The sequence below is a fragment of the Pipistrellus kuhlii genome, unplaced genomic scaffold (assembly GCF_014108245.1).
Source record: "Pipistrellus kuhlii isolate mPipKuh1 unplaced genomic scaffold, mPipKuh1.p scaffold_m20_p_15, whole genome shotgun sequence".
Taxonomy (NCBI): Eukaryota; Metazoa; Chordata; class Mammalia; order Chiroptera; family Vespertilionidae; genus Pipistrellus; species Pipistrellus kuhlii.
In genome coordinates, this window is record NW_023425460.1 from 24420604 (window position 1) to 24444091 (window position 23488).

At 35.7% G+C, this 23488-nt stretch overlaps 1 protein-coding gene and 1 pseudogene across 2 annotated transcripts in view; both read right to left on the reverse strand.

Moving 5' to 3' along the window:
- The window catches only part of RNLS (renalase, FAD dependent amine oxidase), a 211966-nt gene that overhangs the window by 181739 nt on the left and 6739 nt on the right, over positions 1-23488 (reverse strand). The window lies entirely within an intron of this gene.
- LOC118718985 lies at positions 5943-7146 on the reverse strand (annotated as a pseudogene).

The following is a 23488-nucleotide window of genomic DNA, read 5'->3' on the forward strand; positions in this document are numbered from 1 at the left end:
TGTAATGCTTAATCAATAAAGAAATTTAAAAAATTTAAAAATAAAAATAAGGAAGAGAAAAATTCTATATACAATGAAGAGAAGGTCACCGGAAATGGCCTTTAAGAGAATGGTTTTATCAGAGAATTAACAAAAGAGATTTAAGTTTGTTTCATGGACCTGTCCACACACTTACTTCCTTAAGCTGGAGACCTGCAGCATTATGTAATAGAGAAGCCTGGACAAGAGATCATGATGCCCTGGCTCTCCTGGGCAGCTATGTGGTCCAGGACTGGTCATACAATGCTCTGGACATTAACATCCTCCTTTGTAAAACAGGAGATGGCAGAGACTTGGAAGAGGGGCTCACACCCAGCTGGCATGTCACACTAACTCCAATGACAAGAAATAACATTCTTTCTCCAATGAACACGATTTTGAGAGGTTATTAAAAGCATTGACATCTGAGATGGATACTAGCTTGGGTGCCTAACAGAGCTACAATAGTACTAAAAAAGTGAGTTAACCTCTAAACTGTGGTTTCCTCTTCTGTCAACTGAGGTCAATGCCAATATCTCCTTCTGGGGCTGTAGAAAAATTACATGAGGCCTGGAAAAGTATTAGTATAGTTTCTGGAACCTAAAAAAAGGCTCATAATATCTGTTGGCTGAAATAATAAATATTGGCTAGTATTCTTAGAGAGGAGCAAAAATAGGATAGAATCATGCAAGGAAATACATATGAAGTGTGAGAAGGATAGTGGGGTTTTACAGGGACAGTAATAAAAAGTTAAATATCAGCTGTCAGTCTGTCCCTTAATGGTATGGTGACTTGAGCAAGTTAACTAATTCTAAGTCTTGGGGACAGAAAAAAATTGAGGCAAAAATGGTAGACAATAAATTAAATCTGAGAAGTAGGCCCATGAATTCTAGCTATGTTGTTCAAGGTTCTTTTTAATATATATATTTGTAATATATCATTATTTAAAAGTATCGATCAAGCTCTGGCTGGGTAGCTTAGTTGGCTAAAGGTTGTAGCCAATTTGCCAAGGTTGTAGGTTTGATCCCTGGTCAGGGCGCATACAAGAAGCAACCAATTATTGATCAATTGGAGCAATATTTGGATAACATGAAAATTATGTGAGTTAAACAAAATAGCAGTTAAAAATCATAGCAGTGGTTTTTGGATATGGTTAGTGCTGAATAAATGGCTGCTGCTGTTATTTATAACTATAAATACCATACTATTACTCTAGCATTCTAGGAGATAGAAGTTGAAGCAGAGAAGGAGGAGCATTAGGATACAATGTGTATAAGTAGTTATGCAGGATGAGAGGAAAGCAGTGAAAATAATAGAAATGAAACTAGCTCGACTTAAAAATAGCAGGACAATGTAGATAACAAACTGTTAAGTTGCTATATTTAGGGGGGGGGGAATTATATCAACTCAATTTGGCAACTATGGTTGATCAGGCTGACCAGAAATTTTCATGTAAGTTTTTCATCAATGAAATAAAACATTAAAATATGTTGCTGATCTCCTATCTACACATCCAAGAATGTATACAACTTGCTCACCAAGGGAAATGTATGTAAGAGCACTAACCATTATAGCATCAACCGAGAAACTACCCAAATGCCCATTGACAGTGAAATGGCTAACGTGTGTGGTATCTACACAATATAAAATTACACAGCAATAAGAGAAATGGTTTTAACTACACATGTCAATAAGATAATTTGACAAAAAACAGTAAGTGAAAGAAGATAGGCAGTTAAGAGCTCATACTGTGTGATACAATTTAAATGAAGCACAGAAACAGGCAAAAAAAAGAACAACTATGCTGATAGAAGTCAAGGTAAGCCCGACCAGCGTGGCTCAGTGGTTGAGCATCGACCTATGAACCAGGAGGCAATGGTTCGATTTCCAGTCAAGGCACATACCCTGATTGTGGGCTCCATCCCCCGTGTGGGGCGTGCATGAGGCAAATGATAAATGATTCTCTCTCATCATTGATGTTCCTCTCTCTCTCTTTCTCTCACTCCCTCTCTGAAATCAATAAAAAAATATACTTAAAAATAAAAAAGAAGTCAAGGTAGTAGCTACTAGAAGAAGTCAAGGATGGGAGTGTTAGTGACTAGAAGGGTGTGCAAGGAGGATTCTCAGGGTGCTATGTCTTTTATTGCTTAACAAGTGCTGGTTTATGGGTGCATGTTCAATTTGTAAAAATTCATCAAGATGTGTGCTTACTATATGTGCACTTTTCTTTATATTTCCATAAAAAGTTGTTTAAAAGGACAGGGGAAAATGGGTTGATGATGACAACTTTATAAGTGAACTCTTTCCAAATCTAAGGTCCCTGGGGGAATTTGGAGAAGAAAAGAATGATGTACTTGTTGAGACACTTGAGAATTTCAGCAGCAGAAAAACATAATTGATGTTCAGTAACAGTTAATATAGCACAATTGTGTGGAAATAAAGAATTTATATGTGATTTCAAAACAAGTCTCGGATGCAGAGAACCAGATGGGGCCTTTATTTACTCACATGTGATTCTGACTGGGAGAAAAATCTATCTTTGGAGATTAACCTGTGACTCTCACAAACAATGAAAGTGTCTGGCACGCATATAGGGAAGATTGACTCTGGGCCCAGAAGTTCACTGATTTTGAAATGGATGTGCTAAGAAAGAACTTTATTTAAAAGAGTTGACTAGAAACAGCTGCACTTTGTTGTCAGAATAAAAATCCACAAGTATTCTAAGACTTCAAAAAATATAACAAACAATGTGACCTCCTAAACCCTTAGAAGAGACATTTTTGCCATTGTGCTATTCAATCACAATTTATTTCTCCTCAAAACCTCTTGCAATGACTGTCCATAGAGATGCTTCCAGAAAAGAGTGAAGGAAGCAGAAGTGGAAAGGAATAATAAAATTCTTCTTCATTCCTAATCAAAATGGTCCTAGTGAAATCTGACCATATGTTCGAACATGTATAGTTGCAATTTATTCTTAAGAAGGCTTATGAATGAATTGAGGCATTTAAAAAAAGCAAAGCAACAAGAAAACTGAGGGAGATATAGGGGATAGTCTTAGACATTATCTTGTCATCTTTTTCTAGATTTCCACATGAAGAAACCTACTTAAGAAAATGTATGTGACTGCTGACTTAGGTTACTGGGGAAGGTCTGACATCTCCCTGCTGAAAAATGTTTAAGGAAGAGGTTAACTAGCCATTCAAAATTATTTGGAATTAATTCTCCCCAAAAGTTGGCGGTCAAACAGGATGTCTCCCAGATATATGACTTCATTTTGTTCTCTGCTTCCACAAACAATAGAGTCTATTTCATGGGGTGATACATTCTGTGCCCGCCAGAGCACATAAGCTCTAAACGAGAATTGTAGTTTCAAAGGATTTACACATCGTTTCTACAAAACTAAGTGAGGTAAACAGTTGATAAATTAACCAGCTAATTCAGGCAAAAATATTTCCAAATTTTGAGAGGGGACAAAAAGGACCTTTTGAATAGTTTCCTCATATTCTAAGTAACCAGGCGAGTCTACATTGTACCTTGTGTAGATATAACTCAATGCCTTATTGAATAAATAGCACTACCTCAGAGTGAAAAGATTTTACAGTTTACAAAATGCATTCATACATAGTACTCATATATACAATATTTCATATTGAAAATACTAAGAATTGGGAGATAAGATTTAATGATTAAGAAAACAAAGGAGAATATTAAAAATCAGCATATATTCTGATCTTAGAGGACTGTGGAGACCATGAGTCCAAATCCGTCATACTTTAATGTAAAAAAAAAGAACCCAGAGTTTAGGAATAAGAGCTTTTCCGTAGAATACAGAATCGCTACGAGGATTCCTAGTTTGGTCTCTTTTCCTGAGAGCCCCACAGTCACCAGAGTACAAGCTCCATATAGTGAGGATGCTAACTGTTTTTCCACCCATTTTCTCCAGCATCTAGTACAGCATTTGGAACCCACAAAAGTTACTCAGCATAAGTGTTATAAAAATTCATCTCTTGTAGATACCTAACTTGCTTTGTAACCTGGACACATCTAACACTTTTTTAAATATCAGGTCCATAATGTTGGAGTTCATGTAATATATCCAGAAATTAAATAATTCAAAATAAAGGTTTATAAAAATCTGCATTTACTTTTAAATACCCACCAAGCTATTGGAATGTATCAAATGTTTTTTCATGATCTAAGTTTTCAGTATTTACATTCATTTATTCTGTCAATAGACTTTAACCATCATCTATGAACAAAACATAGATCAAACTATAAAACCTTGTTTTTTTTATTTTGTGAAGTCTTACTTTGCTAACAACACATTTTTACCATTATAAGATGGAGTTTTAAAAAATGCCCGTGGAACAACTATGCTAGGTTATACAGCATAACTCCTAAAAAAACTGTAAGATCCGCTATTTTTCCAAAAGTCAAAGACAAGCACTTCATGAGCTATAATGGAGGCTCCTGGAACAGCAATTGTTTTCAGGTTCAGGGAAGTGAAAATTTTCTATAATAAGGCACTTAGTACCTATTAGACATGTGACAGTAAAGTATTATATTTTTCAACAAATATGTAAGAACTAACACATCCAGACAATTGCGCTATTTCAAAAGCGATGCTGTTATACCAAAATTGTTACTATTATTATAAACATTTTAAAAAGTCCCCTTCCAGAATTGCTTTTAGAGACGGGAGCTCATTCTTTTGAATATCTGCAAGGATAGCAAAACTTTTTCTTTTGAATGTAGAAAATAGTTTTAGAAGAGTCAAAAATTATTTAGACCATGGCTAGAGAAATAGGTGTGACTAAAAGAATGTGTGACTAAAGCAGCAATTTGAAGAATTTTTCCAGGGTGGCTCCAAATACCCAAACCCACTCTTGGGTAATTTCAAAAAAACAACAACAACAAAAAAAAAAACAACAACCACAAAACACCTAAAACTTTGTTCAAGTTTTATTTAAAATAGTTAACTAAAACTTAATTTAAAATAACTTTCCAAAAGTTCCCAAAAACCATTTGAGAATTGTGGACTAAGAACGAAATTTCCAGAGGAACTCTCTCAAGGACAACACACATTTTAAATAAATTATATCTAAGTAACTTAAAAACCAAGTCTCATTATTTTATAGGCATACCACATGCAGTTTTCTCATGTGTCATAGATTAAGCAGTGTGTATGGTATTTTGTTAGAAGCAGAATAATTTGCTCCCCTTAATCAGAAGTTGAGTTTTGGGAACTCCAGGTTGCTCTTACACTATGATCAGGAATCACATTTCTGGATAGTGTGGTCGCTCACTACAGGTCTCTCCTTACTACCTTTCTTAAGCTGCTTGAAATCAAAATTCTAGAATACTGTTTCAATAATTAAAAAAGCCAATTTTTATCAGTTGTCTTCCATGATAAGGCTGCTAACTGTGAAAACTATATGAGCATTTCCATTATATAGAGAAAATATTTACACTGTGAACAGTTTCAAAATGGAACATGAATCAATATATAAACTAAGTTCTCTAACTCAAAGTTTTCTAAATGGCAATAAAAAATATAATACTTTTTTTTGGAAAAATAAACACGGCTCCTCAGATAACAATGGAAAAGAACAACGGGTCTGTGTACACATCTTAACTCTTTTTGATCACGATGCAATTCTTTTGTTTCATGTTGACTTTGGCGGATTCTGGCTTTTCTCAATGAAAACAGACACTTGGCCATGATCTGAAATGTAATGCTGAAACAGTATGAAACATATCCTGGAATTCCCACAAATCCTTTCTCATTAGCATGTAGCATGTCATGCAAGTGACCCACTCTTTCTGACACATTCAACCCCTTTGGCCTTCAACAAGTAGCAACCAAATGAGAAGCACATGAACCTTTCTAGACTGTTCCAAGAACTAGTCTTTTTGTTTATTTATTTTATTCATTTAAATATTTTATTGAGCAGAGAGAGAGATACAAAGGTGTTTAAAACCTGGTCACAGAGGTGAGGCAAATGCACAAGTAGAAAGAAAAGTTCCCTGAATCACAGCAGCCAAAAGAAAAGTGCTTGAGGAGATAACGGTGAGATTGCCCTCAGCCTGGAAGGGTGCATGGGTGAGTGGAAAATCAGGGAAGGGGCCTGAGATTACAAAAGAAGACTTCCAGTCTGGACTGTAGATGACATTCAGTATGGACTATATTTGTCTCTCCTCTTCCACTTTCCCCATCTTTGGGCTTAATTCACCAGTAGTTCCCAGAATTTTCAATGTGCTTTTTCTATACTTGTTTGTAATTTTGTTTTAATGCCCTCTACAAAACCAGGTCCTTTTGGTACTTTAAGAGTTTTTTCCTTGTTGTTTGTTTGTTTGTTTTGTTTTTGTTTTGTTTTTAAGGATTCTTGACCATTTGACCTTGGCATTGATGGTTTTGAGTCATTCCCATTCTAATTTGATTTTTGTGCTTTTTTGGCTGCACTATTTCATACAGATTCCTTTATTGGAGCTTTTCAGCTTCCTCATCCTCAAAGTCATCATTGGCATCATCATTCTCATCATTAACTTTATCAGCAGCAGATTTTACTTTTTCTGTGGAATCTTCCTACTACTTCCAGGGGCAGAACACTTTCCAGGCATATTTAGGAATTTCACATCCTCCTCCTCTTCATCTTCTAACTCCGCATCTTCCTCCACAGCTACTAAGTGCTGTCCACTAATATGTACAAGGCCCTGAACCACACTTCAACCATAAGACCCCAGCTAGTGTTATTTCAAAGCCACCAAAGGAAACCATTGGCTGTACAAACATAAATTTCCAGTGTTACTTTCATTGGACTGACTTCACAATTCCTTGCCTTTGCTTCGACAATGTATTATACAATTCATCCTTTGCACCAGCCCTTAAACCAGGTGTCTTCAAACTACGGCCCGCGGGCCACATGCGGCCCGCAGAGGAGTCTGATCCGGCCCGCCAGGTTTTTGGGGCAGTGAGTGCAGCCGAGGTGTTACAGTAGGAATTAGTAGTTCATATAGTCCGGCCCTCCAGCTCTCTGAGGGACCGTGATCTGGCCCCCACTTTAAAAAGTTTGAGGACCCCTGCTAAACTGACTGCTCATAAAGATAATTGGTACTCATTTTCTTCATTATCCACCTTAAAGTGATGATCTTTGTCGGCCTTTAGTTCACAACCAAAAAGATTAGTTCTGGGGCCTCAGAAGGCTCATGTCCACATCCATTGAATCTTCCCTGGGGTGGTGGCACACACTTAAATGGGAGAGAAGACGGACAGAGATAAAGGACTTCTGTTCCTCAGGACAGAAGTGCAAGATGAAATCACACCAGGGAAGAATTAGTCTTGAGAACACATTGTACTATTGTGTACCAGAAATTAGGAAATTAGGGCAGCAAGATTTTGTTTGTAAAAGGAAATATTCCTAACCTTTTTTTGTTGTTTTTTTAGCTTGAGAAGACAAGTGACCCTAACAACAGCTCCTTCTTTAGCCTTGTAATTTATATCTCTATATTCTAGTCAAATCTGGGTCTGGGTCAAACTGACCCGAGGCAAGGAGAAATATCTTTGTTGTGCCACTCTGAGTCAATGTATGCTACTAACAAGGACTTCCTGTCTTTGATGTTTCTTTAGAGATTCTTTATGGGGGAGGAAGTCTCGGTGACTGGCATGCCTATCTGGTGAACATGAGGATATGGGGAATCAGTGGAACCGTGCACAGTCCACTCCAAGGAAATGATGAGGCATTTCTGAGGATACAGAGTTAAAGAGGGGGAGACACCTTTACATTTTTCTTAGGAGATAATCCAAGTTACTGCTAGAGTCTCTTTCCACTGAATTTGTAATTAATTATAAGCTTTGACTAAACATGGATCCCTATGATATAAAAATTCAAGGTTGCCATGAATGGAGAGCTAGCCCATCAGATTAATGTAGGCTTCCTTGCCATCCCTCCTCCCTGTCCCCTAACCACCCCTCAAGTCTTTAGACCTAATATCTTGGAATCAGCTCTGAGACTATAAGTGTGAGGCTGAACTCTAGTATGATTACTCTGTGCTGCAGGCACAGGAGCTTTGGTGAGAAGAGAAGGAAGCCCAGGGGACCACTCATGTGACCATGAGTGAGGAACACAGATTTCTCTTTTTGGTTCTGTTTTGGACTCATTGGGTGTACTTAGAAAAATATGCTTTTAATTGCTTTTGTTTCTTCATCTAAAAAGACAGTATGTACATCTTCCAGAGAGGGTGGCATTCACAGTTACAGCACAAACTTATTTCTGTCATTGTGAAGTCTTACTTGGTGTGACACCAATGATCTTGCAGTGAGGTCTGGACATGGGGTAGAAAAAGTTAAATGATTAACTTACCAAATTCAATTGCTAGGAAGAGATGGGGGCAATTTCAAGCAGTATAAAACAGCTATGCATTTAGAAACTATTATCAGGAGCACTAGACAGCACTGCATGATGTTCTGCAAACCACAAGTGATGTCAAAGCTGCGAGGCTGCAGGGCTGCCAGAGGCTCAAGGGATAATAGATGCTAAAATTACTGCTGAAGAAGCAGATTTGATTACAAAGAGACCCAAGAGCAGTAAAGCCCTTGGAAAGCTTCCCTCTGAGTTTTACAAGAAATACGATAAACAGCATCTCCAACTGTAATCACAAAATATAATAAAAATGCTCTGGGCTCTCATAGGACTTGCAAGTATATCTCCCTTGAGTGATATAAAACCATGCCATGCCTAATACACAATGAGGAAGACAAAGTTACCACCAAATTGAGGTAATGTCTAGATGGCGACATGGACAGCTCTGTAAAGAATCTTTTTAAACTGATTTTAAAAGAAATGGACTTATTTAAATTGACCCCAACCTGTACGTTCCTACCTCTCAAACCTTTCCCTTTACCCTCATGACTTGGTTATACAATCTGTTAGCTCAATACTTTTAGCCTAATTCCTCATGGTATTTGATCACCTAGAGCCTTCCTCCAACCCCCAGTATCCCAATATGAGACTTGTTTCAAGGAAAAAAAATCCAATGTATGCACTTTAATTAATTGGCCATTTTAAATAAAAATATTTTATCAGGAGCACTAATAAATAGCAGCTCAGATGATCATTCTGATGTATTTCAAGAATTTGAACCTATTCAGTCATTCAATAAATAATCATTAAATAAAATATTATGTGTATGGGTATATGAAATGAAGTGTCTTAAATTTAGAGTTATTGAGAAAACATATATATGTCAACTACAATGGCATTGAGAAGTAATTATAAAGTATATAGACTATGGCATGATAATTCTGTAATTACTTTCACATCAAGAATAAAAACTAAAATTCCAACTACATAATTCTCCAAGTACTATAAGTATACTAGAGGCTCAGCGCATGAAATTGCACAGGACCTGCCTCTGCCTCACAGCTCTGACAGGTTGTTTGGTTGTGATTCTGTTAGGGTGTTACAACCACAGGTCTTTTATAATATAGGATTTGATTCCATATTCACTTTTTATATCTATCTTATTGTGAAGTCATTTTTAAGTGTAAAAGAGTATTTTGGTACTGTTGTCTATTCAAAGCATTTTAAAGTATTTATAAAAGGGGAAAAATGCTTTGCTGATCTTTTTACCTGCTTAAGCCAGAAATAAACTATGAAATTATAAAATAAATAATGGTGACTTTTAAAAACGTTGAACAGTTAAACTAAAGACAGAGTTCATGCCGAAACCGGTTTGGCTCAGTGGTAGAGCATCGGTCTGCGGACTGAAGGTCCCAGGTTCAATTCCGGTCAAGGGCATGTACCTGGGTTGCGGGCACATCCCCAGTGTGGGGTGTGCAGGAGGCAGCTGGTCGATGTTTCTCTCTCATCGATGTTTCTAGCTCTCTATCTCTCTCCCTTCCTCTCTGTGAAAAATCAATAAAATATATTAAAAAAAAAAAAAAAGACAGAGTTCACTGGTTTATGTTGATTGCAATTAAATAAGGGAATTAAGTTTTTTCCTTTGTGATTATTGCAAGTAGACACTTTTTCCCCCTTAATTCCATATAAGAAACAAGAAATTCAATGACCACAACTAAAGAAACTTCTAATAATAGAAGTGTTTTAAATAGTTGATTATTGGCTTCATGTTAGGGATAAATAGAAATTTTAAAATGTAACCCATGTCATATGTCAACGATTAAAAAATATTCATATTATCCAGGCAAGTAATGTTAATATCTTTCTTAACAAGCCATAAACTTTTTTGTTGTGCAGACTAAATAAAACTTCTGGATAATAACTGTTAGAAAATCCAATATCGCTTCAAAGACAAGAACTTTCAAATCCTAAATTGAGTTCAAAACTGTAGGATGTAAAGAAACAAAAATAGACAACAAATGTAAATGTCATTTATATCGTAAATCCTTCTATGGAAGGATTATGATATACCAATGACAGGGTTCCAATAAATGCTTATCGAATTAAATTTATGGTATGTGTCTATGTGTATTAGTGTGTTGAAAATGAAAGTTTGAGGAGAAATGTGAGTTTTTTCATTTCATTATTTTGAAACAATGGCCCTAAAGGGTATGTCAACCCCCCGAGATAATCTTCAGAGATATCATGTCCTTAGTTCAAGACTTCCCTTTTCTATTTACTTGTAAATTGTTCTCCCTCTCTTCATACTGATTTATGATAGCACTAAAGAACATACTCCACCTCCATGGTCTCTGTGATCAAGGGGAAGAAGTTATGAAAGTGCTTCCATCTGCCAGTCTTGGCATGTGAACGTTAGCCCTGGGATGCTATCTTGAACTTTATGAACTTGAAAAGCACATTTTCTTACAAATAATGAGTAGGGTTTTACAGAATTTACTAACAGACACATCCTTGGAACATGCTGAGCAAAACTAATTGCAGATAAACTAGAGTCTATCTTGGTTAAAATAAATACTTCCAAATATTTCCAAATATCAGCATTTTGAAACTTCAGAGCAATTTTGGCTTTTCCAATTATGGGCGGGATATAAATAATCTGTGTAGGGACAAATCCTTTTCACTATAAAGTAAAGAGAATGACCTCATTAAAAGATCTATGCCTCAGTAAATTCCTACTCATTTCCAAGTGAATTGCTCAAAATTTCCTTAGAGCTCATTAGACTATCAGTACTTGACTCAGCAAAACTGTAGGATGTAAAGGTGCTTTCAAAATATCAGAGAAAGCAGTCCACTGGGATTATTTTTAAGAGAAAAAAGTCAAATTCCTCACAATACCTACACAGAGTATCCCATTAGGAATGGTTATAATAAGGTTCAATATGATTATCAATTTTAGATGAGTTATAAGCAAGTTTCATTAAAAATATAATTTTTAATGAAACATCAATGATGAAAGAGAAAGATGAAGCCAATTACTGGGTATATAGTAATGTATAATAACAAATAATCACAAACATAGTGGCTTAAAATAACACAGATGTAGTATCTACAGTTATGGAGGTGAGAAGTACAAAGTAGGTCTATGGGGGTAAAATCTGGGTGTCTGTGGGATGTTTTCCTTCTGGAGGCAGTAGAGGAAAATCTGCTCATTGCCTTTCCCAGTTTCTAAAGGCTGCCCACATCCCTGGTTTGCAGCCCCTTTTCATTTTCAAAGCCAGCAATTGCATCCCTCTGAACTTTGCTCTTATCATCACATCTCATCTGCAAATGGGAGAAAAGTCCTACACAAGTTTCTGCTATATTTCATTTAGTGGTTTTATATTTCATTTATGTGCTAATAGAACTGCTTCATAGAAATAAAAATCATTTATGTTTGTAAAACTTCAGAAGTCATTATTCATCTATGCATAAAAAGATAGTGATTTTTTTTTCTTTAATGAGAGTTCAGTAGAAAAGCAGGATAACCATGAAAAATTTTCCTCTGTGTTAACTGATTTTCCTCCTCTTCAACATAATGTAGGTAGATAGCAGGTGATAAGATAGTTGAGGCTAAAAAGAGTGCACATTGAAGAAGTCTTACTTTCATAATATAATCAAGTATACAGGGGATTTTGTCATTCAATTAATAACTCATTCATTCAAAAATATTAATTGAGACAGTGTAAGGTGGTAGAAATAGAAAAGACTCAAAGAACTCAAGTTTAATGGATGAAAGAGACAAAGTAAACATTATTTAAGAAAACACAACTATTAAATCTTGGCTTGAATATGAACCCTTCTCTTTCTTTCCTTCTCCCACCCCCAAATCTAATGTGTTCAGATAAGTGCAAGCTTGTTAACCAAGGTGGTTTGTAAACAACAATAAAATATTTCTCTCTCATTCACCCACATTAACATTTTATAAACACACTTTCTGACAACTTTAACCTATGAACTCATGTTCAAATAACTCACATTTCAAACAGCAATTAAACACATCTTACAGACAAACCTGCCTTTTAAGAGAATCCTTTTAGGTTGGTTTTTAAATTGAGAAGGGATCTTAGAGATCTAGATTTCCATTCTCTCATTGTACAGAGTTGGAAAATAAAGTCCAGCTACACTTGCATATGCCCAAGGTAAACATTTAGAACAGTGGTTTCAATCTTTTTAATGCTGCAACCTTTTAATACAGTTCCTCATGTCATGGTGACCCCCAACCATAAAATTATTTTCGTTGCTACTTCACAACTGTAATTTTGCTACTGTTATGAATCGTAATATAAATATCTGTGTTTTCCAATGGTCTTAGGCCACCCTGAGAACCACTGCTCTAGAGCCTAAGACCATCGGAAAATATAGGTATTTACATTATAATTCATTAACAGTAGCAAAATTACAGTTATGAAGCAGCAATAGAAATAATTTTATGGTTGGGGGTCACCACAACATGAGGAACTATATTAAAGGGTAGAGGCATTAGGTTGAGAACCACTGATTTAGAAGCCGATAATAAGAATTCTATATAGAATTATAACTATTCTAATTTAATTTAATAGTTTGTTCACTTTTTCCATAGAAAGTAGACACCCAAAGTTCCTTTTTTTCTCAAATCAGAAATTCTTGTTACATTGGCAGCGGCTGAGCAATTGAGTCACACGGGTCAGCTGTCCATCTTCTTTTTTAAATATATATATATATATATTTATTTTAGAGAGAGGATGGGAGAGGAAAGAAGAGGGATAGGGAGATAGAAACATCAATAATGAAAGAGAAACATTGACTGGCTGCTTCCTTCACACCATCCTGGGTTAGGCATGTGCCCTGGCCAGAATTGAACTGTGACCTTCTGGTCTGTAAGTTGATAGTCAACCACTGAGCCACACTGGCTGGGCCATATTCTTAATTGTATCACCTCTTTATGCCTGATGTCTTCAAGCACCAAGAAGTACAAAATAAAGACAGAGAAATAGTATACTGAAGCAAGCACAGATTTTCAAAGTTTACCACTCATGATTAAAGAAAAGTCAAAATATCAACAAACCTTTTATTAAAAATAAAAGTGATAAACTTTTATCAAAATTTCTAAAATACTTCTAAAAGTCCAAAGAAAGAAAGCACTCACCACACCCCCATTAATAACAATTCTTCTTTGAGTTGATAGAGAAAAATAAACTGCTGCAAATGGCAAGACCTGAGAACTATTTGGGGAACTTTGGCTATCCATAGACTGAAATCACATTTATTTATAAAAGTGCAGATCTCTATATCTTTGCTTGTTAATGACTCCATCAGACATCCCAATTAGAGTATTTGAGTTTGTGCTCAAGTGAAAACTTTTACTGTTTGTGATAATAATACATACTCATTTTAAAAAAAGAAAAAGAAATAGCACCGAGAATTAAAAGACATCGGTGAATGCGTGGAATTAAAAAAATGACAGACTTTGGAGTCAGTTTGTTCATTCTTTTAGTAGGTAGTTTCACAGAAAGTAATTTTTATCTCCCTGGTCTTCCCCTATATAGTACAATACGTGGTTGTTTTAAGGATTGTTGACAAGGCAGGTAAAATACCGAGACTATAAAAGATGCTCATAAACTGAAGCTATTGCCATTTACTCTAGTTCCAAATTCCTAACTGGCCATGTGTTTGAAGAATGTATAGCAGCAAGCCAATGATAGGGAACTAAACCTTAGCAATTAGTACCAGCCATGTAACAAATACAAATTAAATACAGCAAAAGCAGCTTCCTTCATTGACCACTGATCATATGCCAGCAATTTACTAGGTGTTTTAATAAATTCTCTTATTTAACCTCATCACATATCATGATGAGGTAGGAATCATCACCCCCGTTGTGCAGAAGAGTAATCAGAGAGTCAGAGAGGTTACATAATGTGCTCAAGGTCACAGAGCTAACAAGCAGTGAAGCCCCAACTAGCATGAAGGGCAGAAGACATAACCAGAAGTTACCCTAAAGCCTAATTGTATAAAAACAATGAATTTCAGAAGCAACTAGAAGAGAAGTGCAACAGACAGATCTTCCCACTATGATCTCCTTAAGAACTGGGAGCAGGGCTCGTTAACCTATGTGAACTCAGAATCTGGGGGCAACACCTAGATTACACTAAGGGCTCAGTAGATGTATAGGTGGTAGTATAAGTAATTAAAATGCAATTGGCAAGGCAGGCAATGAGGAATCACATTCTCTCAAAGCGGTCTTTGTGATGACAGTACATACAAAAGATAGGACAGTAGTGAGAATGTTCACGCGTAAAGACAATAGTCACAGGTTAAAAATATCTTTATACATCTTCTCGGTGATGATGACTACCGCATTCATAGAGCTTTTCCACATTATATTATTATATAAAGACTTCAGTCACTGTCAGTGGCATTACCTTAAAATGAGAAGAATGAACATGATCACACACACACACACACACACACACACACACACACACACACATGTATTTTGGGGATGGCTAAAATTCACTTGGCTATATATGCTCTATGGGGGAAAAGTCTACATGAGAGAAAATTCTCTGTGAAAGTTGTAAAAATGAATCAAAAGCTTATTCTCCTTTATTCAAATCATATTTATAATTTAAAGACTTGGCAAAATAAATTCACAATTATGTTAGATATGTGCAACTGCATTTATGCAAGTGAAACCTCATTAATTTGATAGCTTGTTGGTTTTGTTATTTTGTGTGTGTGTGTGTGTGTGTGTGTGTGTGTGTGTGAGTGGAGTGGGGCTATTAAGAAAACAAAGAGAATTTGGTGTATCAGAATTTTCAAAGTAAACAGCACGTTAGCCAAACCAAAATTCCCCACAGCAACAACATACATACAGCCACATCCAATGGCTGAATTGTGTTTCTGCTTTCCTTAAGCAACAGAGTTCATTCTGACCATTTATCTACCAAGAAGTATGCCAGAAAACTGCCTATTCGTTTTCTACATTCTGTTTGGTAAACAAAGCATGATACCTAGCCATGTAAAAGAAAAACATAATCCCAGGATGCATCTCCAATGATTGCAAAGAAATGCTCTAAACTGTCTGAGGCCCGTGGCACTGGTTTTCAGAACAGCATCTAAACACTGCCCCATGCTGTTCGCCTGTGCGACCTGCAGCCTGTGGGCACCAGGCCGGGACTCGGCAGAAGGATGAGTCACAGGCGGATTTATGAAGCTATTAGCTCTTTAACAGCAACTGGTCTTGTAAAAGAGAAGCACATACCCATCTTGAGAATTCAAAATTCTTGAGAATTAATAATTTCTCATTCGGATTCTGCAAAGCACCCAATAGAGGTCATGGCAAAGCAGTCTCTATGAGCCTGAACTCAACCAGGAAGGCTTCTGATGAAATGTATTTATTACTGTGTTTGCATTTTTTTATTTTACAGATTTCCTAACACGCTCTCTTTTGTCAGCTAATTCTATGCGGTGCCACATAGGAACCATGATCTTTAAATATATGAGTCTGGGTATATCTTAAGATATTCTAAAGTAGTGTAACATCCAGATGCCTATAATGTACTTCAAGGGGGGAATTGTGTTATATTCGGTTTTGTCCTTCCTGTACTCATTAAGAGCAGAGATGCTGAGAAAAAGTTTGTTGAGTTACTAAATGAATGAATGAATGAGTAGGCACAGTTCAGAATTTTGGAAATTTTTAGAAAATGACCACTACTGCTTGGATATTGCTCCAGATATTCTATGGCTCACACTTTCACTACCTTCAGGTCTCTGCTGCTCAAAACGTTTTGTCACAGACCTGCTCACACTATGTACAAAATTACTTCCATTCCTTTTTATTCCCCCTATCTTGCTTCCTTTTCTTTATCAACACTTTCTATCATTTCACATAGATACTTCCTTACTTCTCCTCCTCCTACTGAAAAAGGAGCTCTTTGGAGCTTTTATTGTTCAGTTCACTGCTGTATTCAGGGTGCCCAGAACAATTCTGAGCACATGGTAGATATTCAATACAGATGTGTGTGTGTGTGTAATATATGTATATATATATTACACACACACACATCTGTAATTAAACATCTAAATAAAAGATTAATGTTACCATTTTTAAAAATGAAACTGGATTTTAATTTCTCTTCTTGGAAAAAAATGTTATGCTTTCATATGCCGATGGCAAGTAAAATTATAAGATGCAAAAAAAAAAAAAATCTAACAAGTCACAGAAATGGAAAGGAAACTGCTTTGGGTATAGTGATTTTGAGGGGGCTAATTCATGGAAGAAATTTTAGGAGAGACCAACATTTAAATAGCTTCCTCAAAACTAAAAGAGACTTCTACACTGTTAAACATAGAATGTTTTGTGCTAGTTACTTAAATACTCTTTTTAGAGTCCCTCATTCTTTTCTAGAAGCAAATATTCAAGTTAGAATGAGAAAATGTCAGATTCTGGAAACGGTATGTCAGAAGAATGATGACTGATCAGAATGTCTGGTCAGCATATAGCCATGTCTCAATCATCTGATGCAATAGAATAAGAAACTTCTCAAATGAGGCACATTTGTGAAAAAAGAAACAAATTTAGAAAAAAGCTTATCCAATGCAGAATGGTGGTATTCCTTAATCCCTCCCTTCCTCTCTTTTAATCTTAATATTTAAAGTCCCCTACTTTAGGAGGGAAGGGGGGCTGAATGAAAGATGGCAAAGGAGTTTGCCAAAGAACATATATGCATAATCAATGGACATAAACAACAGTGTGGTGATGGCCAGAGGGAAGAGGGCGTGGGAGCTGGATGGGAGTGGGCAAAAGGTAGGAAAATGAGGACATCTGTAATAGTGTGAACAGTAAAAATAAAGTTTTAAAAAAATCCTCTACTTTAACATTAGAATTTGATTGTGGTAATGCTTTCTTATTTGTGTTTGGCACATTTCATTTGAATCTTCAGAGACTTGTGCCAGAGAACAAAAATTCTTAAGTTCTCAAATCTCTTCTCCCTTTAAAGTGTCTTTGCCAGCTCAGATGGGAAGAAGCTAAATTGAATTCAGTTGGTGACTCAGTTGGTGATAATGACGCAATTCAATAAATTATAGTTCTCTGTTCTTTCATCTCACCCCACCTCTAGCTCTGACATTTCTTTTTAAAGCCTTTGGTATCAAAGAACTCTGAAAAATAAAATTGTAAGTTCTGAAGGCAGCATTAAGAAAGGACCTTCTGTTTTAGATGCAACCTGGAAGCCTAGTGTCAAACATATATCTATTGGCAGCAATGTTATGTGTACAAGAACAAAAAAAGTCAAAATAGCTGATGCATTTACATTAAGTATGGGGAGATCGGACACATTTGTGCTGGCTATGTTACCAAAAGGTACACTGCCCATGCCCAGCTGGCGTGGCTCAGTGGTTGAGCGTCTACCAATGAACCAGGTCATGGTTCGATTCCCAGTCAGGACACCTGCTTGGGTTGCGGTCTCAATCTCCAGTGTGGTGCATGAGGGAGGCAATCAGTGATTCTCTTTCATCATTGATGTTTCTATCTCTCTCCCCCTCTCCCTTCCTCTCTGAAATCTATAATAAAGAAATACATATATTTTTAAAAAGTACACTGCCCCAGTTATTAGAACTTGGAGAAGATCTGGGTTCCATATCTGTCACTCAAGAGCTATGTGACCTCAGCAAGTTAATTTAATGTCTCTGCTTCTCAATTTCCTCTTCTATGAAATGGGGATGAAATACTTCTTGTAAGGTAGTTGAGAAGAATAAATGATGCAATGTACGTAAGGTGCTTACTACGTATTCCCAAAATGTTCTTTGATGCTGGTTCTCATCATCATCACTGTCCTGCCGGGACCCAGAGTGGGTAGTAAGCATAGGTAACAGTAGTGCCAGGTCACTCTAAACTCCAAGATGTGTAGGAGTCTTCTCCATTTCCACTGACGCCTGCATTTCTGGAGGGTGGTAGAGAGGCAAACACTAGCTTGGGTGGTTTCTCGGGCACTTAGAGGAAGAATGGAAGATTAAGCAGAACCAACTCTCAGCTCATAAGCTTGCAGTCAGCCCAACAAAGCAGCTAATATCTGAAGAAGAAGTTTAAAAAGTGAATTATTTCCCCTCCTGTGGCGATGGTCTTTTGGAAAAAGCAATGAAGATTATTACTTGATGAAGAGAAGACTTTTGTTTCCTGAGTTTTTAATAAAAATTTTCAGCAAATGTCAAGGAAAAATGAAGAATTTGAAGTTATTTTAGTAAAAAGAATTGGTTCTCGTTTTTCCATCATTGATGATGGGAGATTCTGGAAGTTGGAGAAAGGAGGTTGAAAGTGCTTATTATGAACAACATGCTATCATTATATCCTGTAATATGCAATAAGTTAAAGATTATGCATTTTGTGCTATAGCTCACTAAAGTTCTAAATGTCTAAGGATAGTGCATATGTTAAGATTAAAAACCTTTTAACAATGTTCCCTCTCCCAAGTCCTGCAAATGTTTTCTTCCTCCCAATCCAATCTGGTAGAGTTATTTACCATCTCAATGTATCCAGCCAGGTTTAAGATTAGATTCAGTAGATTCAGTATTTCTGATGAACTAGGACCTCTGATCTTTGCTCAACAGATGTTCACATTCACGCTCAACACAGTCTGCCCACATTTCTAGCTTTATTTCTCCAAGTTCCCCACCATAAAACCTTTATCCCCAGTCCATATTCAGTCCCCACAATGTAAAACAAGCATTTCTATTCCTAATTTTTTGCTAGGATCCTTTTTTCTCTTCCTTTTCTTCTGCCTGTCCTTCAAGACATATTTCAGATTGTGTCATTCATTCATTCAGTAAATAGAGACCAAAGGCCTACCATACATGAGGCACTCATAAAGGAATCCTGAGAAAACAGGGACAGGTAAGTCAGGGATAGTTCCTGTCTTCATGGACTTTATTTTTAAATCCTACCATAAAATACACACCTTACATAGTGAATTAAGTCATTCATTAAGATTGTGATACTTGATAAAATTGGCAAATAGAAGAAAATGTTAAAAAGTGGGAGAAAAACAAAATAAAATAAATAATAGACATCAATGGAAAGGTTGAAAAAAGATAGTAGTTTTGCAATAGCTAGGTTGAATTCCCCTATCAAAAGAAACAGACTTTCCATGTTGGTTTTAGAAACTCAGCTGGGTGGTATTTTCTGGAAACATCTAAGTAAACATAAGATAACAAAAGGGACATATTCATAATATCCACAAATATCATAAAGGATTTCATAATAAGGCTAATAAGAAATATGTAAGATCTTAAGATTAAAAGCTACAAGATTTTACTGAAGGACATAAAAATACCTAAATAAATGAGGAACTATTTGATTTCCTTGGATGCAAGGTGCACTATTGTAAACACATTAAATCTCCCTAAATTAATAACTTAAATGTAATTCAAATCAATATTTTAATAGGAATTTTTAATGAAACATCATTACAGAACACATAGAAAGAAATAAAATGTAGATTTTTAAAGAAAACTTAAAAGAAAAGTCATCAAGAGGACCCTATTCTATAGCAAAATAGCCTCCCCTGAGGAAAGGAGCTTGGGGAAGAAAATCTGTTTCAGCTTCGCATTGTCAAAGCAATACTTGATAACACAGGAAACCTAAAATATCTAACTCACTGCTTTAATACTTCAAGGTAGACCTGAAGAATAAAGCACTATGTAGTTAAAATCATGAAAACACATGAACATTCAATGGCATTGGAAAGATATTCCTAAAATATTATAAAGTTTGAAAACAGAAAACAAATTTTATTTCTACCTTTAAAAATCTCTAGAAATGTGTATTTACTGGGTTAATACTTATTAAGCTAGAATTATGACTATATTTTATTTTACTTTTACTTTCAAAATTTTCATCAATAAACTATTAATTATAAAATATAATTGAAATGGAAAAATACATAATATTAGAAGAAAAATGATACTGAACTCAGTTCATATAAATTAGTTAATTATAATGGGCCAACATTTGTTTCCCTGTAATAACATGGAGTTTTGTGAATTATATTACAGTGATAGTTTTATATATATTTGATATTTCAGTCATCTTCATAGTCCTCTCTAGTAAAAATTCAGACAGGAACTGCAATATATAGTTATATCCACTAGAGGGCAATATATGGCTTTGTAAATGGATGTCTCTTCATAGAAACTGAAAATGCTTAATACTCAAGAGATTTAATGTTCTCCACAAACACAGAGAAAAGAGATGAGCTCATTCCTCATACTGAGGTCATGATTGAAACTTACAAAGAGAAAGTATGTTTTTAACCTCTTTGTTTTAGGCACACAGGTATTGTGTCAGAATTGTTAAGAGATTCTGTTAAAGGGTTACTGGCAGATTGGGTTATTTCATAACAAGGAAGTAAACACAGAATAATTTGCATGGGGTCCAATTCTAATTGAGATAATACAGCACCCCAAAAACCCTTCCCATCAATCAAATGTACCAAGTCAGTCATGCTTAAATTTTTCATCATAAAAAGTCTACATATTCCATCTTATTCGTCCACTAAAAAAGAAAAGAGGAAAAAATGTATTTCTTTTTAGCATGATACATTTTTTCAGATGTTGACAGCATTATCCTTTTTAATAGTAAGACTAAACTATCCTCATTTTAAAAGTTATGACTATTCAAAAAATGTAAAGAGTCTAAAAATCATCTTTAAGCAATAACCAATGTAAACATGTTTCTGTCCAACTACTTTTGGTTGATTAAAAAATATAGATGCATCTTTTTTATTTTTAAGTTAAAAATTTTTGAAATATTTCATAGTAATAAATATATTATCATATTAATGATCACTAGTATTCAATCATCCATATTTACAAAATGTATACAGACAGTATTCTAAGGCAACATACTTTAAACTGAATGTCTGCCCTTTCGGACAACAGTATTCTTCACAAAATTGACAGAAATAGCTCCATTTAAAGATGACTAATGATTAGAGAAGGACCTATGTAGAAAAATGGAGAAAGACAACAAAACATAACGGAACCTAACAAATGAACCGATGAGAGATATATATTAGAAAAATTTTGCCACAAAGCAGAATAGTAAAACAAACACTCAGGCAATGACATGAAAACAGTGAACAATTATAAGACCTCTTTGGAACAGTATCTCAAACAAGGGAACAAAAAGAACACTTTTGAAAACTACATGGGAAACATGGAGAGAAGGCTAGAAAAAGGAAGTTAAAAAATAATGCAAAGACCAAAGTTGAAAATGAATTGAGACAAAATATCAGATATGGGAGGGAGATACTTTATATTTTTTAAGATATTCTGAGATCATAATAAATGGACAAGAAATAATTTCTCAAGTTTTAGAAGAAAACTTAGCTGACAATAAAGGGAAAGCTGGATTTTCAAGTAAAAAATGGAATAGCATGCCCCTGCAAAAGTGACACAAAACTATTATATATCTTTATGAAATTACTAGACTCAAAGATGAACAAATAAAGGTGCCTCCAAAATGAAATATCTCTGAAAGGCTAAAAGTAAAAAGGATATAGCAGATATATTATGAATCAAATAAAATCATATCAAAAATCATAAAGCAAAAATTGCTCCCCAAACCCCAGAAAGATATAAAGAAATATAATATGAGTAGGAGGATTAAGTTATCTCTCAGCCCAATGTTCAAGTACTCAATATATGTGTGTGTGTGTATATATATATATATATGCATATATATATATATATAAAATTATTTTTGGAAGGTCCTTAAACATATCTCAGATATTATGTTTTATATGTCACTAATACAAATATTGATGAATATTTTCAAAATGTAATGTTGAAGGATCTCTCTTCAGATACAAGACTATGTAGCTTTGAAAAATTGGAATATGTAGCCCTGGTCAGTGTGGCTCAGTTGTTAGGAGTGTTGTCCTGTACACCAAAAGGTTGTGGGTTCGACTCCTGGTCAGGGCACATAAATAGGTTTCCGGTTCAGCCCCAGCTTGGTGCCAGTGGGAGAGGCAACTGATCAATGTTTCTCTCACATTGATCTCTCTCTCTTTCTTCACCTCTCTCTTTTAAAAAATCAATAAAAATGTCCTCGATGAGATTTTTTTTTAATTGGAATACATAATTTACAACACAACTGAATACACTGATCAATAACTGTTTTAATAAGATGTTACAGTACAGCCGAAATCGGTTTGGCTCAGTGGTAGAGCGTCGGTCTGCAGACTGAAAGGTCCCAGGTTCGATTCAGGTCAAGGGCATGTACATTGGTTGAGGGCACATCCCCAGTAGGGGGTGTGCAAGAGGCAGCTGGTCGATGATTCTCTCTCATCGACGTTTCTATCTCTCTCTCTCCCTTCCTCCTCTTTGTAAAATATCAATAAAAAGATATTTAAAAAAAGATGTTACAGTACGTTATTTAACAGTCTTGAAATCAATCCAGTTATTACAGACTCCATGGCAGTAAATCATCCTACTTTAAAGTGACTTTGGCAACAGACATGAAGTAGACTCACGACAGAGATCTTTGAAAGCCGTGTTCTAATTTGCCTATGGCTACATAACAAATACTTCAATCCCTTCTATATTATTACCTCACACTGTACTAGATAAGAAGCTGTATTGTTACTGGGTGGTGGGACTGATATTTAAGGAACAGCAAATTACTTCCAAGATGTCATAAACAGAAATTTTCTTCCTCGGAGAACAATTTCTATGACAGTTCTAAATCTCTGATCTATAAATTATATTTAATACAGTTTTCTTTCTCATAGTGGCATCAAAGGCCATTCCTCAATCAACTTCAACGTCAGCTTCAGTCATGCAACAAGTCAAAAGCCCCAGGCACGTCAATATCCACAGCCATTCCCACATGACCCACGACCTTGCCCACCAGCGCCAAGCTCTGCCTTATTTTAACTCGTGGCTTCAAGGCAAGATGGGGTGTCCTCTCAATGCTCTGAAGTGTCAGGATCGATTAGACAAAATGAAAGAAGGAACGTGAGTGAAACCTGACAGAGGTGGAGGCAAAGCGAACCACGGCAGAGCATTCCTTAAGAACCTAGGCGACGGGGAAA